Here is a 14,611-nt window from a genome sequence, read left to right on the forward strand (position 1 = left end):
GTATTTGTGAATTAGAAAGAGGTAGCTTGGGCTTTGCATATTTAAGCAGATTGGGAAAGTTGTAAACTTTTGAGTCCCTTAGAATAACTCAGTCATGTATTTCTCTTCTTAGTAAAAATTCAGAAAAATTCCAGAGTAGTGCAAACCTGCTTAGAGAGAGGAGAAAACAGAAGAAGCCTGTTGTGTTTAACTGAAACTGAAACTGCAAATGAAGGGTTTTTTTTGTCATTTTATGTTTTCTTTTTGGTTTGTATTCCTCAATCCGTGACTTGATAACAATTCATAAATCTAGGTTCAAAGAGTACAAAATCCATATTACTACCAGGAATCATAAGGCTTTGATTAAAATAATTTTTTTGAACTTTCTTCTATGGCTATTCTGAGCTTAGAAAGAGTATTTTATTTAATTTTTGTTGTAGAGACAGGGTCTCACTGTGTCACCCAGGCTGGAGTGCAGTGGTGCCATCATAGCTCACTGCAGCCTTGAAATCCTGGGTTCAAGCGATCCTCCTGCCTCATACTCCTGAGTAGCTAGGACTACAGGCACACATCACCATGCCTAGCTAACTTTTTACTTTTTGTTGAGATAAGGTCTCACTATGATGCCCAGGCTGGTCTCAAACTCCTGGCTTCAAGAAATCCTCCTGTCTGTGATTAAAGGGGTGAGTGACTTTGCTCGGCCTTTGCCTTTTAAAATAAAGCTTCTTAAATTATTTCTTCACAGCAGTGATATTTTTATTTTTTGTTTGTTCTCAAAATATTCCAGATTTGATTTCATCCTCCCCTCCACAGTTGCTCAGGCTAATAATTCACTTGCACAAAGTCACATAGAGCAGTGACTCAATCCAAGCAAGCCAACATTTACACAGATGTCATAATCATTTGTCTTGTGAGGTCCTGAAGGTAATTAACCCCATTTTCGTAGGTGTGAAAAATCATACTTTTCAGTGACTTCATACTTTTCAGTGACTTTCATACTTTTCAGCGACTTTTTTCCAGTAGCATTGTAAATGTGTTTTTGGCCAAAACTCCAACTCAGAAATCCCAGCTTCCTGTCTAGTGAACTCTCTTTTCTGCCCACCCTGCAGTGATTTATCTCAATCTTACTTGCCAGCATAACCTATTTGTTCTGTACTTATATTCAGAATCCAGCTCCTACTTCCATTCTTACACCTGACCCAAACCATTATTATTATTTCCCTAGATCATTGTTATTGCTTTCTAATTAATCTTCATGCTTCTGTGTTCTTCCTCTTTCAGTCTATTCGAAACATAACTGTTCTAAAATATGTCAAGTCAAATCACATAATTCTCCTGCCTAAAATTTCCAAGTGCTTCCCATCTCACCTAGAATACAAGCCAAAGACTTTACGTGGGCTATAAGGCTCTAGACAATGGGGCTCGCTGATACTCTCTGAAGTCACCTTCTGCTACTCTCTCTCCTGATCACTAGCCTGCCGGCTATTTCACCAACATTTCAGACATGTTTCCATCTCAGAGCCTTGGCATTTCCTCTTCTCTCTGCCTGGAATGTTCTTTCTGCAGGTACCTGCATGGCTCATATGACTTTTCCCCTGAAAAACACTCCATAGATACCCCAAAGATATTTTAATACTTTTAACGGGACTCATATTAGTCTAGATAGTGGGACACTTATCTCAGAAATTTGAAACTCAAAAAGAGAGAGAGTTGTGTGTTTCTAGGAGTAGCTTTTATGTTCCAGTGCAGTTACAGAGGCACTGAAGCCCAGCTGCTCAGGTGAAGCATTTCAATTACCACATGATTCTGGATCTGGTTGTGTTTAGCTCAGTAACTTGTATACATGTTAGTTTATATTCTAATAAATCAGAGACAATATTGCAAATACAGTCAGCCCTCCCTATCTGTGGGTTCCACATTTGTGGAGTCAACCAATCACGGATAAAAAATATCTGAAAAAAAAAACAATACAAGAATAAAAATAATACAAATTTAAAAACAATATAGTATAACAACTATTTGCATAATATTTACATTGTAATAGGTTTATAAGTAATCTAGAGATGATTTAAAGTATGTGGGAAAATGTGCATAGGTGATATGAATATACTATGCCCTTTTATATTAGGAACTTGAGCATCTGCAGATTTAGGTATCCATGGAGGTCCTGGAACCAATCTCCTGAGGAAACCGCTCAGCAGAGAAAACCATTTCCTAAGTTTATATATCTATATTCAGGACCTGAGATCTTACCAAAACTTTCCTGAATCGCTTTACCCTATGTGAGATTCAGTGTTCCCATCACTGGTGTTTGATGTCCCTCCAACTACTTTGGCAGTGAGAAGGTACTCATCCTGTTTGAGAGATAATATGCACAGTTTTGACGTTACACTTTATTCTGGAGAATCCCTTTTCCATTGCATAGATTTCCCTTGGCTAGAGTTGTTTTGTTTTCAACAGCATGTTTTTTAGCTTTGGATCTTGAGGAGAGAGAGCAGGAGAGCCAATAAACAAGTCTGGGGAGGGGAACGTTTCCAGATACGTCAGGTTAAAAATAGCAAACCAAAAACCATGAACCACTCATTACAAAGCCAGATTTGAATGAATTTCCATTCACTCTCATGAAGTTTCAAAAGCTATATATATTGGAGAGAACATTTCAACAGTGGTGAAAGATGAAAAGAAAGAAAACAAGTAACTTTATATAATTGGATCACCATTTTTGCTTCATTTATTTAACCAAGAGATGGAATAGAGGTGCTGATATTATTAGGTGAAGGTTGTGATAATTTTATACCAAATAAATATATAATTTTCTTGTCATAAACTTTATGTTTTAATGAGTAGTTTTCATTAGAAAGTGACACTGCATTTCTCATCATTAGATTATGTGTTTCTGCCAGTAGCAGTTATGTTGATCAGAACAACAGCATGTGTCTCACAATAGTTAGCATTTATCAAGCACCATTTTAGGCATCTCACTGTACTGGGTCCTAAGAGGTATTGCAGAGGAAGACACTACTAAAAATCCTGGTTCTGAAGAAATTAAATATTTAATAAAGGACGAAATAAATCTACCTGCATGTATTATTTAGAAATGACTTGTGGAAATTCATGAAGTACTATCATGAATAGAAAATGAAATTCAGAAATAGGTTATTTGTTGTTTTCTTCTTTCTCTTCCTTCCTTCCTTTCTTTCTTTCTTTTTTCTTTTTTCTTTCTCTTTCTTTCTTTCTCTTTCTTTCTTTCTTTCTTTCTTTCTTTCTTTCTTTCTTTCTTTCTTTCTTTCTTTCTTTTCTTTTTCTTTCTTTCTTTCCCTTTTTTACAGAGCCTCACTCTTGTTGCCCAGGCTGCAGTGCAGTGGCACGATCTTGGCTCACTGAAACCTCTGCCTCCCAGGTTCAAGTGATTCTCCTGCCTCAGCCTTCCGAGTAGTCGGGATTACAGGCATGTGCCACCACACCCAGCTAATTTTTGTATTTTCAGTAGAGACGGGGTTTTGCCATGTCGGCCAGGCTGGTCTTGAACTCCTGACCTCAGGTGATCCGCCTGCCTCGGCCTCCCAAAGTGCTGGGATTACAGGTGTGAGCCACTGTGCCCAGCCAGAAATATGTTTATTATAATTCAATTTATATTTTGATTCTACATAATTACAGATGTAATGCTATGATATTTTGGGTATGGATGATAGGGAATAAAATTGGCATACATCTATCGTTGTAGAAATTGATGCCTTTATATTCTTCTCTTTATTTTGGTGTATGTTTGAAAATCTTATAATCCAAAGTTTAAAAAATACTCATATCTTACTTTGCTAAGCAAGAACACTAGTATCTCCTTTTTTTTCACAATATATTCAACTCTGCCACATTTTCATCTGGTTTCCAAATAAAATTTTTTCTCAACAACCTTGAATTCCATTACTATAGACTTCTATCAGTGAAAATAGAATTCCAAACACTCTGCACTCAATCATTCATCAAAGCATGGGTGTTAAAATGAGTATACAACCATTCTCTTGAGAAGTATCATAGTAGGAAAGAGCTGACAGAAAGTCCGTGTACTGATGCAGTTTGGGTAAGCAAACAGAATACACTTTTGGATTTAGAAAAAAAATAAGTGTGGCCAGGATACATAGCACAGAGGTTTCCAATAGTTTCTCTTACCAGTTGGTGTGACTCTCTTGACCACCAATGATTTATCAGAGGATACACTATTGCAGACAATCAAGTTGAAATGATACTCTCTTCACACCTCTGGCAGCATCACTTCTTCCTCTGTGACCAGACTATTCCTGCTCATGGCTTGAACTGGATGCAGGTGGGAGGTCACCCATCTGCGCAGGTGTCTCATAATTTCTGGAGTTATGCTACTTACCACATAATTGCAAAACTTTTAACACATATTTTATTTATCATCCTTAGAAACTCCAAGCCATTATAGCCAGTTCCCGACACATTTTCAAATTCAGTACTGTTAAATCAGACATAGTAGTCATGCCTTTACACTCACTCCTGGCCTCATTTGACAGTGATCCTAAGGGACAATTGACTGAAAACACAAAATCCATTTAATTGGCATTTATTCTTGAACCACATGATCTTAGCCCATTACGAAATTGCTTATACTCCTTGCATTTCTGGAACAATGCTACAAGAAGCATTTTCAGGCATTGTCAATGTATTTGCTGAAAAATGATTCTGAAGTTAAAGTACATTATACTTCTTAGTGTTCCAAGTGAAAACCAATACTAGAAAAACTACTTTCCTGAAGGAATTGGCACACTCTCTACTTTAAAAAAAATTTTTTAAGTTCCGGGGTACATGTGCAGCATACGCAGATTTGTTACATAGGTAAACATGTCCCACTGGGGTTTGCTGCACCTATCAACCTATCCCCTAGGTATGAAGCCCAGAATGCATTAGCTCTTTTTCCTAATACTCTCTCCCCTCCACCCAACCCTCCCCTGACAGGCCCCAGTGTGTGTTGTTCCCCTCCCTGTGTCTCCTTTTTTATTCTAACTATACACAATCATGTGTTGCGTAATGATGATTCTGTCAATGACAGACTGCATATTCAACAATGGTCCCATAAGATTATATAACGGAGCTGAAAAAATCCTCTCACCTAGTGATGTCATAGCCATCATAAGGTTGTAGTGCAATGCATTACTCACAACATTTGTGGTGATATTAGTGTATACAAACCTATTGTGCTGCCACTTATATGAAAGTATAATACATACAATTATGTATAGCACATAATACTTGATAATGATAACAAATGATTATGTTACAAGTTTATGAATTTACTATAGTATACTTTTTATTGTTTTAAGAGTACTCATTCTACTTTTAAATATATAGTTAATTGTAAAACAATCTCAGGAAGGTCCTTCAGGAAGTATTCCAGGAGAAAGCATTATTATCATAGGAGACGACAATTCTTTGGATGTTATTGCCTCTGAAGATCTTTCAGTGGGACGAGATGTGGAGGTGGAAGAGAGTGATATTGATGATCCTGACCTTGTGTAGGTCTAGGCTAATATGTATGTCTGTGTCTTCATTTTTAATAAAAAAATTGAAAGAGTAAAAAAAATTTAAAATACAAAGTGTTCATACAATAAGAATATGAGGACAATATTTCAGTATAGCTGCATAATGTGCTTGTGTTTTAAGATAAGTGTTGCCACAAGAGTCAAAAAGTTAAAACAAATTAAAAAGTTTATAAAGTAAAAAAGTCATAGTAAGCTAAGGTTACTTATCATTGAAGAAAAATTATTTTTATAAATATAGTGTATCCTAGATGTACAGTATTTTTTAGTCTACAGAAGTCTACAGTAATATCCTAGGCCTTCCTATTCACTCACCACTCACTCACAGACACCCAGAGCAACTTCTAGTCCTGCAAGCTCCATTCATGGTAAGTGCCCTATACAGATGTACCATTTCTAAATCTTTTCTATCATATTCTTATTGTACATTTTCTATGTTTAGATATGTTTAGATACACAAATACTTACCATGATGTTACCATTGCCTCCAGGATTCAGAACAATAATATGTTGCACATTGTTGTAGCCTAGAAGCAATAGGCTATACTAGATAGCCAGGGTGTGTAGTAGGCTATACTATTTGGTTTGTGTGAGTATACTCTATGATGTTTGCCCAATGACAAAATCACCTAACGACACATTTCTCAGAGCACATCTCCAATATTAAGTAATGTGTGACTATAAATGACTAATTTTCCTTCTTGCCTTGATGGTCAAGAAGCCAACGTCCAATTAAGATGCTTCTTGCTGATTATTAAAAATAATACATGCTCATTATAAAAAATTGTTAAGTACAGAAGAATAAAAATAAAGGAAGTAGAGACATAAAAAATATTAGTCCATTACACCACCATCCAGAAAAGCCACCATTAATTTGTTTTAAGAGCCAAATATGGTACTCAATCAATGGAATTTATTTACCATTATGGTTGGTACATGATTGCTCACCTTTTCTTCGTTCCAATATTCCCAGGTTACTACTTTTTAAGTATATATATTTTGAAACTGCTTCGAGTTACTTTGGTGAAAATAAGGGGCAATCAAAATTAATCCTTAAATGAACAAATATAGTGGAAAATATGAGGCAAGCATTTCCAAGTCTGGGTTTCCTGACATAATATCTACCCAACTATGTGATTATGAGGATTCATCAGATGAGTCCCTGGTTACACATAGAAAACTGTAAAGTGCTATAAAATAATAATAATTAAAACAGCTAACATTATTGATCACTTTACTATTTCACCAGATGCAGTGTTTATTGCTGTTCATACTGTGTCAATTAATATCCACGACATCTCTATAAAAAGGTACCCTTATTTCATTTACAAAGAAACAGCAATAGCAAACCCTAGATGCTCGGGAAGGCTAAGTAATTTCTTCAGTTGTAAAGCTAGATATTACTAGATGAAAAGAATTTTGATGTGTTAGAAATTTTTGAAGTGATTTTAATTAAAACCTCTTTGCGAATGTCTCCAGGAAGTAATACCTAAAGTCCAGCCTTTAGTCATTCAACAGTCCACTTCACTAGTTTGTAAGGTAATGAAAGAGTAGATTGAGGTCATATTTGGGGTTAGTAGTATAGCTATGTAGAAATATCATTCCTCTATTAGAGGAAACAAATAAAAGTGAGAAGGACACCTAACTGACATATTCAAAAGTTTGATGGTGAGCAATGAAGCGCAGAGAATAAATGAAGAATCCACTTCAGAGAACTGAAGAAGGAGGGAATGGAGTGAAAAGAGAACTGCTTCTATCCTGAGATAGACTCAGGAGGTAAGAACTACTGGCTTAATCACGTGGTTGAGCATTCATTCCAACTAATATTTATTGAGCCTCAATTATGAGAAAGGTATTCTGCTTGGCTCTATTGATATAAAATAAATAAGACAAGATGCTTTCTCTAGAGATGCTGTGGGAAGTCGTCATATAAACTGTGACAATGTTGGACTACAGGATGACAAATATTCCAGGCAGACAGATCAGCATATGCAGAGGCAGGAAGTGTGGAACACGAAGTGAGGCTAAGGAAGGGAAGCATTAGGCTGGAGGTTAGGGTGGGCAGCAGAGAAAGGAACATGCAATGTACTGGAAACATAGGCTGGGTTCACACCACAGAAGGCTGTTTCAATATAGGAAGCGTGCCTTTGCATTTTGACCCTGACACTAAAAGGATGTTAGGGTCTAATGTTAGATGAATTCAATTGAATTGGTGAATATTTCCCTCAGTCAGATATCTGACTCCGTAGACTCAGGTTTATTCTAAAGACAGAAATTTGATATATTTCATTCTGGTCAATGGCAGGCTATATCAAAGGAATAAACAAGGAAATTTCTTGGTTTTGCCATTGTTTCATAGCACAAAGGGGACAGAGGAATTGGGTGATATATTCAGTTTCTGTAATTTTTGTTTTATTTTATTTTTTGTTTATTTTATTTTTTGTTATATATTTATTTTTATTTTATTATATTTTATACTCAGGGGTACATATGCATGTTTGATACATGGATATATTATGTACTATTGGGGATTGGACTTCTAGTGTACCCACTATCCAAATAGTGGATTTCCTGTTATTTTTTTCCACATTGAATTGTATATGGGCCCCCATCAGATAATAGTAAAATCATTGAGCTAAGAGGCCTCAGAACTATCATGTCTGACCCCTATATTTTACAGATGAAGAAATACATTTTACTCAAGATTACACACACAGATAATGATGCAACTTTGGTTTTGGCTGAAAGGTCTTCATGGGTGGTTTCATTCAGAGCCGTCAGGAAAGGAAGCAAAAATTCTGAAAGAGTATGAGGTGGAATATTGAATTTCATTGCTTCATAAATCAGTCTAGATTGTTGTGTTCCTTATTCAGCTGTTCATGGGAATTCCCACTGAGGCAGTTGAAATAGTTGAGAAACAGGTGACTATGCAACAGGACTACATACACCGGAAGAATGGTCAGTTGCCCATACAACTTAATTTAATCCTGAGGACCAGTATCTTCAGGCCTTTCTCAAGCCTAGGTTTATATGTACTAATTCTGTTTGACTATATACTGTCATTGGGAACGCCCGACTTTATGCCTGGGTGGATCAATCACACAGTTCATAATTATGGGCAAAAAGTAACTTGGTATCCCAATGATCAAGGACTTCCAGGGCTCAATTGCAAGCCAAAAGCTGTTTCTCAAAAGGAAATAATTTCATTTTTCTGAAAACGTGTATGGCTTCACTCCAAAACCGAGCTTTGAACTGTAATTCTTTTTCTCTTTTCTTTTTTCTTTTTTTTTTTTTTTTGATGGAGTCTTGCTCTGTTTCCCAGGCTGGAGTGTAGTGGCACAATCTTGGCTCACCGCAACCTCCACCTCCCGGGTTCAAGCAATTCTCCTACCTCAGCCTCCCAAGTAACTGGGATTACGGGTGCCCACCAACACACCCAGGTAATTTTTTTGTATTTTTGGTAGAGACAGGGTTTCACCATGTTGGCCAGGCTGGTCTCAAACTCTTGACCCCAGGTGATCCGCCCACCTCAGCCTCCCAAAGTGCTGGGATTACAGGCGTGAACCACCACACCAGCCAAATTGTAATTCTTCTGTTGAGACTTGCCACAGGCTCCTTGCAGCATCCTATTTGACAGTTTGAGCACAATCACATCTACCCATGCACCCTCTTTCATGGGATCCATAGATCGTCTCCCTGTCTCTGCTCTGTTCCTTCTCTCTCCCCACACGTGTGCTGATTCACTTTACCCAAAAGCTTGAGATTTTAGCATTTTGTAAAATAAGAATAAGTTACTATTCTTTTTCCCTCCCACATCCTTTTCCTGAGGCAGTGAGCAAAAAGACCCCACCTGTTATAACGCACAAAAGGGAAATGGTAATGAATAGGAAGTAAAAATAGACGCTAACATTGTAATATTATTTTGGCACATGCCTGGAACATTGTAGAGCTTCAGTAACATCAGCCATTTTTTCCTTAATATGAACAAGAGGAAATCTAACAGCTTCTTCAACCATTGAAAAGGCAGTTCTATGAAAGAGAAAATAGATGTGTTCATTGGAGGTGGTAGTGGGTTGAATTGTATCCCCTCAAATATAGGTCTACATCCTAATCCCCGGAACCTATGAATATGATATTATTTCATAAGTGAGTCTGTGCAGATATAATTTAAGAGTCTAGACATGAGATCATTCTGGATTATCTGGGCATGCCCTAAATCCAGTAAAAAGTGTCCTTATACGAGACATACAGAGGACAGGAGAAGGCAATGTGACCACAGAAGCAAAAATTAGAGTGATGTGGCCACAAGCTGAGGAACATCTGGAGCCATCAAAAGCTGGAGGAGGTAAGAACAGACTGCCTCTAGAGCCTCTGGATGGAATGTAGTTCTGCAAACACCTTGCTTTTAGAACTGTGAGAGAATAAATTTCTATCATTTTCAGCCACCATATTTGTGGTCATTTGTTATGGCAGCCATAGGAAACTAACACAAAGATCCAGAGAGCAGGACCAGAACCAAAACAGAAAAAGTGAAAGATAAACTTTCTTATTATTGAATCTGCTCAAGAGTGTGAGAGACTGAGTTATGAAATAGTTGGCTTCAGTAATTGGAGTTGGGGTTCAGTGGTTCAATGGTCAAAAGGGAGAGAGGCTGGTGACAGGGCGAGATCTTATCTCTTAAAAAAAAGGGAGGAAGAGAGTTTGTTGGGTGGAACTGGAAATTTTTATAAACTCATGCTCTTATTTATTCAGATTTACATATTCCCGACCATAGTTTTTTGGAAGCGCATCTCAGGAATTCCTAGATTTTACTCATGCTGTTGCCCATAACCTACGGTGTGGTTAAGAATAATACAATTGGTCCAAACAGGAAGATTAGTTTCCAGGGAAGGAATAAGTCACTGTTGATTATGCCAGGAAAGTAGGCTAGAATCGTCAGGCAGAGCTTCGCATCTGTACAGCTATCTCCCCGCAGCTGATTTATCTAATGCTTTCTATGATTGCAGACGAACAGACTTTCCGATGGACAAATAAAGAAGCTGCCTTATTTATATTAATATAACCTCTTTCTTTGAACCTCTAGCCTGCCTGGGACACAAAATCACATAGTTTCAAATGACATTAAAGTTAGCTAAGCAATTTTTCTTGCCATTGAGAGAGTAGAGAATTAATACTTTGAATCCAGTTAGGTTACCTTGTTAGATGACTGTTTGGAATCCACAGGTAGGAGTTCTTAACCTGGGCTCAGGGGCATGTAAGGGGACAACTCCACGGTCCCCTTGAAATTCTAAGCAACTTTTTGCTTTCTAGAAGGACTCTAGTGACCTCCATATCACTAAGTTTAATGATTTTTTTTTACCTCTTCTGTACATGTCTCACATTAGACTCTTTCTTGAAATTCATTGTCATCTGTAATATGATGTGCCCTTGATTTTCTCATCTTTCCAGCCCAACCTCCTGTACTTTTTAAATTTTGCAATTCTCGAAAACTTGGATAGAGGCTGTCTTGTTTGCTCATAGTGTACTCTTTCCCTGTGTGATCTCATCCATGCCATGTCTTCAGTTATGATCTATACACTCACAAGTCCAAAATCACTACTTCTAACTCCTTGGAGCTCAGATATATGTATCAAACTGTCTACAAAACATCTCCACTTGCTGACTTACAGGCAACTCAAACTGAACAGGTCCAAAGCCGAACTCCTGGTCTTTCCCAGTCCCATAACTGGTCCTCCTCCAGTTTTCTCTATTACAGTGAAACAGGAGAGTTCCCTGATCCCCCTCGAAGGACATATGATGGGTGTGGCTCGCCTGTTCAGTCACTAGCACTCCTCAAACCCCTTAGGGGAGAGGGAGCACACAGACAGGCAGGTGAAGGAGCCTAAGTGGAGTGTGTTACAATGTGCCCTTTTAGCCTTGCCATCCACGAATGGCTTGGGTGTTAATCAGCTCAATGGACCCTCTGCCTTTCTGCAAGGGCAGAGGGGCAGTTCGACAGCTTTCTGTGTCCTGAGCTCTTGCCCAGCATCTTGGAAAAATCAGGTCACACACGGGCTTGAAGGATGAATGAGAGGTTTTATTGAGTGGTAGAGGTGGCTCTCAGTGGGATGGATAGGGAACAAGAAGCAGGGAATGGAGTGGGAAGAAGATCTTCCCTGGATTTTGGCCATCTTGTGGCTGAACGCTTCTCTGACCACCCCAGCTGGAAATCTCTCAGTGTTCAGACATTCCTCTTCTTTTCTCTTTCTCTATTGCACCATTTTGCAATCCATCTGCTTGTCTCCTCATCTTCTCATCTGCTCATCTGCTTCTGGAGCCTGGGGCTTATATGAATACAGGATAGAGGGCATGGTGGGCCAAAAGGCAACTTCTTCACATGAAAACAGAAATGCCTGTCCCCATTTAGGACCACAGGACTTCAGGCTTGAGATAGGGGCCTTTGCCAGGGAACCACCCTCTTCTACCCAGTGTTTCCCTGTTTCCTGTCCGTATCAACAGTGGATGGTGTCATCATCCATTTGGGCACAGTGTTCGCTAGAGAGAAAGGACTAATAGGATAGATGTATATATGAAGGGGAGTTTATTAACAAGTACTGACTCATGCGATCACAAGTTGAAGTCCCACAATAGGCTGTCTGCAAGCTGAGGAGCAGGGAAGTCAGTCCAAGTCCAAAAACCTCAAAAGTAGGGAAGCTGACAGTGCAGCCTTCAGTCTGTGGCCAAAGGCCCAAGAGCCCCTGACAAACCACCGGTATAAGTCTCAGAGTCCAAAAGCTTTAGAACTTGGTGTCTGATATTCAAGGGCAGGAAGCATCCAGCACGGGAGAAAGATAAAGACCGGAAGACTCAGCAAGTCGGCTCCTCCCACCTTCTTCTGCCTGCTTTATTCTAGTCTTTCTGGCAGCTAATTAGATTGCGCCCACTCAGATTGAGGGTGGTCTGCCTCTCTCAGCCCACTGATTCAAATTTTAATCTCCTTTGGCAGCACCTTCACAAACACATCCAGGAACAGTACTTTGCACTTTTCAATTCAATCAAGTTGACACTCAATATTAACCAACATACACACAAGCCAGAAATCTGGCAGGAATGCATAATACTTCTCCATTTGTTTCCATTTGATGAAATAGGACTTTGATCAAAGCCTTATTACTGTAACATCCTAAATATAAAATATACATCTCTGCATCTCTACTGCTACTGCCTTTATTCTAGATATTATCATTGCTTGTCTTAAATATTGCCAATCCATTCTTTACAACACACCCAAGTAATCTTTCTAAATTCTGATAATGATGTTACATAACTCTGATTCATATTCTCCAATGGCTTCCACTGTTCTTAAGATAGCTAAGATCTGTAACAGGGTCAACAATCTGGCCTCTAGCCACTTTATCAGCTTCATTTGATACTACTTCCTCTGACTCTGTGCAATTCACCCATGATGACTGTGTCAGTTATCTAATGCCATGACTGTGTTATAAACCACCACCAAATCTCTGGGGCATATCACCACCATGTATCACTCATGTATCTAGGATTCTACTGGGGATTTGGGGATGAGAGGTTGGTCACAGAAAGCAAATTATCTCTACTTCATGTTTCTGCCCTCCTCCTGCTTTTTGAGCAACTTTGCAGAACTATGTTGATATCAATTTCTTTTGGAATTGTCAACACAAAAAAGATTTTACAGAATCAAATTTTAGAAAATAACTGCAAAATAAAACAAATTTTTTAAGGAGAGAGGAAGGAGATGATGCATTTGCTATCTCTTTATGAGCCAGATACTGTGCTATGAACTCAACTTATATGGCTTTATCTTTGCAATGAATCTACAATATTGTACCACTATTGACATTTTGCAGGGGAGGAAACTAAAGGTCAGTAGGATTAAATAAATGCAGTTCTCAAATTTCACAGTTTGACTTTGATATAACCCACATTTTCAGTTTTCCTTTACTTGTTCTTTGTTATGCTTTTCAATCTCATGTTGAAATTTGATCCTTAATGTTGGAGGTGGGGCCGAATGGGAGGTGTTTCGGTCATGGGGGCAGATCCCTCGTGAATAGATTAATGCCCTCCCTTGGGGGTGAGTGAATTCTCACTATATTAGTTTCTGAGAGAGCTAGTTGTTAAAATGAGCCTGGAATCTGCCCCCTTCTCTCGCTTCCTCTGTCGCTATGTGATCTCTGCACACATCATCACCCCTTCACTTTCTGTCATGAGTGGAGGCAGCCTAAGGCCCTCACCAGATGTGGGTGCCCAATCATGAATTTTCCAGCAATCAGAATTGTGAGCCAAATAAACCTTTTTTCCTTCATAAATTACCCAACTTCAGGCATTCCTTTATAGCAACACAAAATGAACTAAGATATTCTTTACCATATTTTAAAATGTGGTAGTAAAATTAGACGTGATTAAGAGACCACAGTCTTAGCAGGATATTCCAAGAATGGACACCTTTGCTTGAACTCCACTGAGGCCCAAGGCCACTCTACTGGAACATATGCATTTACTTCTTTTCTTTGTCTCTATCGTACACTTTTCTTTTCTACCTTCTCTTCTCCTTTTCTCTCTTTTTTTAATGTCCAGACTCCACTTTATATCACAGGTCTCCCAGACATTGCCGAGGAGGCTATAGTCCATTAAGTACCTGTCTTCCAAACTGTCAGAAATGCTGAGAATTCTCTACTGGGCTTAATGAAAGAAAAACAGCACAGGTTTCTAAGTCTGAGGAATGCAAGATAGAATCTCAACTCTGCCAATTTTTTTGTTTGTTTTTTTTTGAGATGGAGTTTCAGTCTTGTTGCCCAGGCTGGAGTGCGATGGTGCAATCTCCACTCACCGCAACCTCTGCCTCCTGGGTTCAAGTGATTCTCCTGTCTCAGCCTCCCGAGTAGCTGGGATTATAGGTGCCTGCCACCACGCCAGGCTAATTTTTGTATTTTTAGTAGACAGAGTTTCACCATATTGGCCAGGCTGGTCTTGAACTCCTGACCTCAGGTGATCCACCCACCTCAGCTCAGCCTCCCACAGTGCTGGGATTACAGGCGTGAGCCGCTGCACCCGATAACTTT

The 14,611-nt window shown here is 38.8% G+C and overlaps 1 long non-coding RNA gene across 2 annotated transcripts in view; it reads right to left on the reverse strand.

Moving 5' to 3' along the window:
• LOC109026371 (uncharacterized) overlaps positions 1-14,611 on the reverse strand; it is a 34,952-nt gene that overhangs the window by 17,248 nt on the left and 3,093 nt on the right. Inside the window, exon 3 of one of the 2 annotated variants that reach the window (XR_002005385.3) lies at positions 11,597-11,857. The exons of the other annotated variant lie outside the window; for it this stretch is intronic. This is a non-coding gene — a long non-coding RNA (uncharacterized lncRNA). Of the gene's footprint in view, positions 1-11,596; positions 11,858-14,611 lie in introns of those variants that run through there. 2 annotated transcript variants of the gene reach the window in all.

The sequence above is a fragment of the Gorilla gorilla genome, chromosome 2 (assembly GCF_029281585.2).
Source record: "Gorilla gorilla gorilla isolate KB3781 chromosome 2, NHGRI_mGorGor1-v2.1_pri, whole genome shotgun sequence".
Lineage (NCBI taxonomy): Eukaryota > Metazoa > Chordata > Mammalia > Primates > Hominidae > Gorilla > Gorilla gorilla.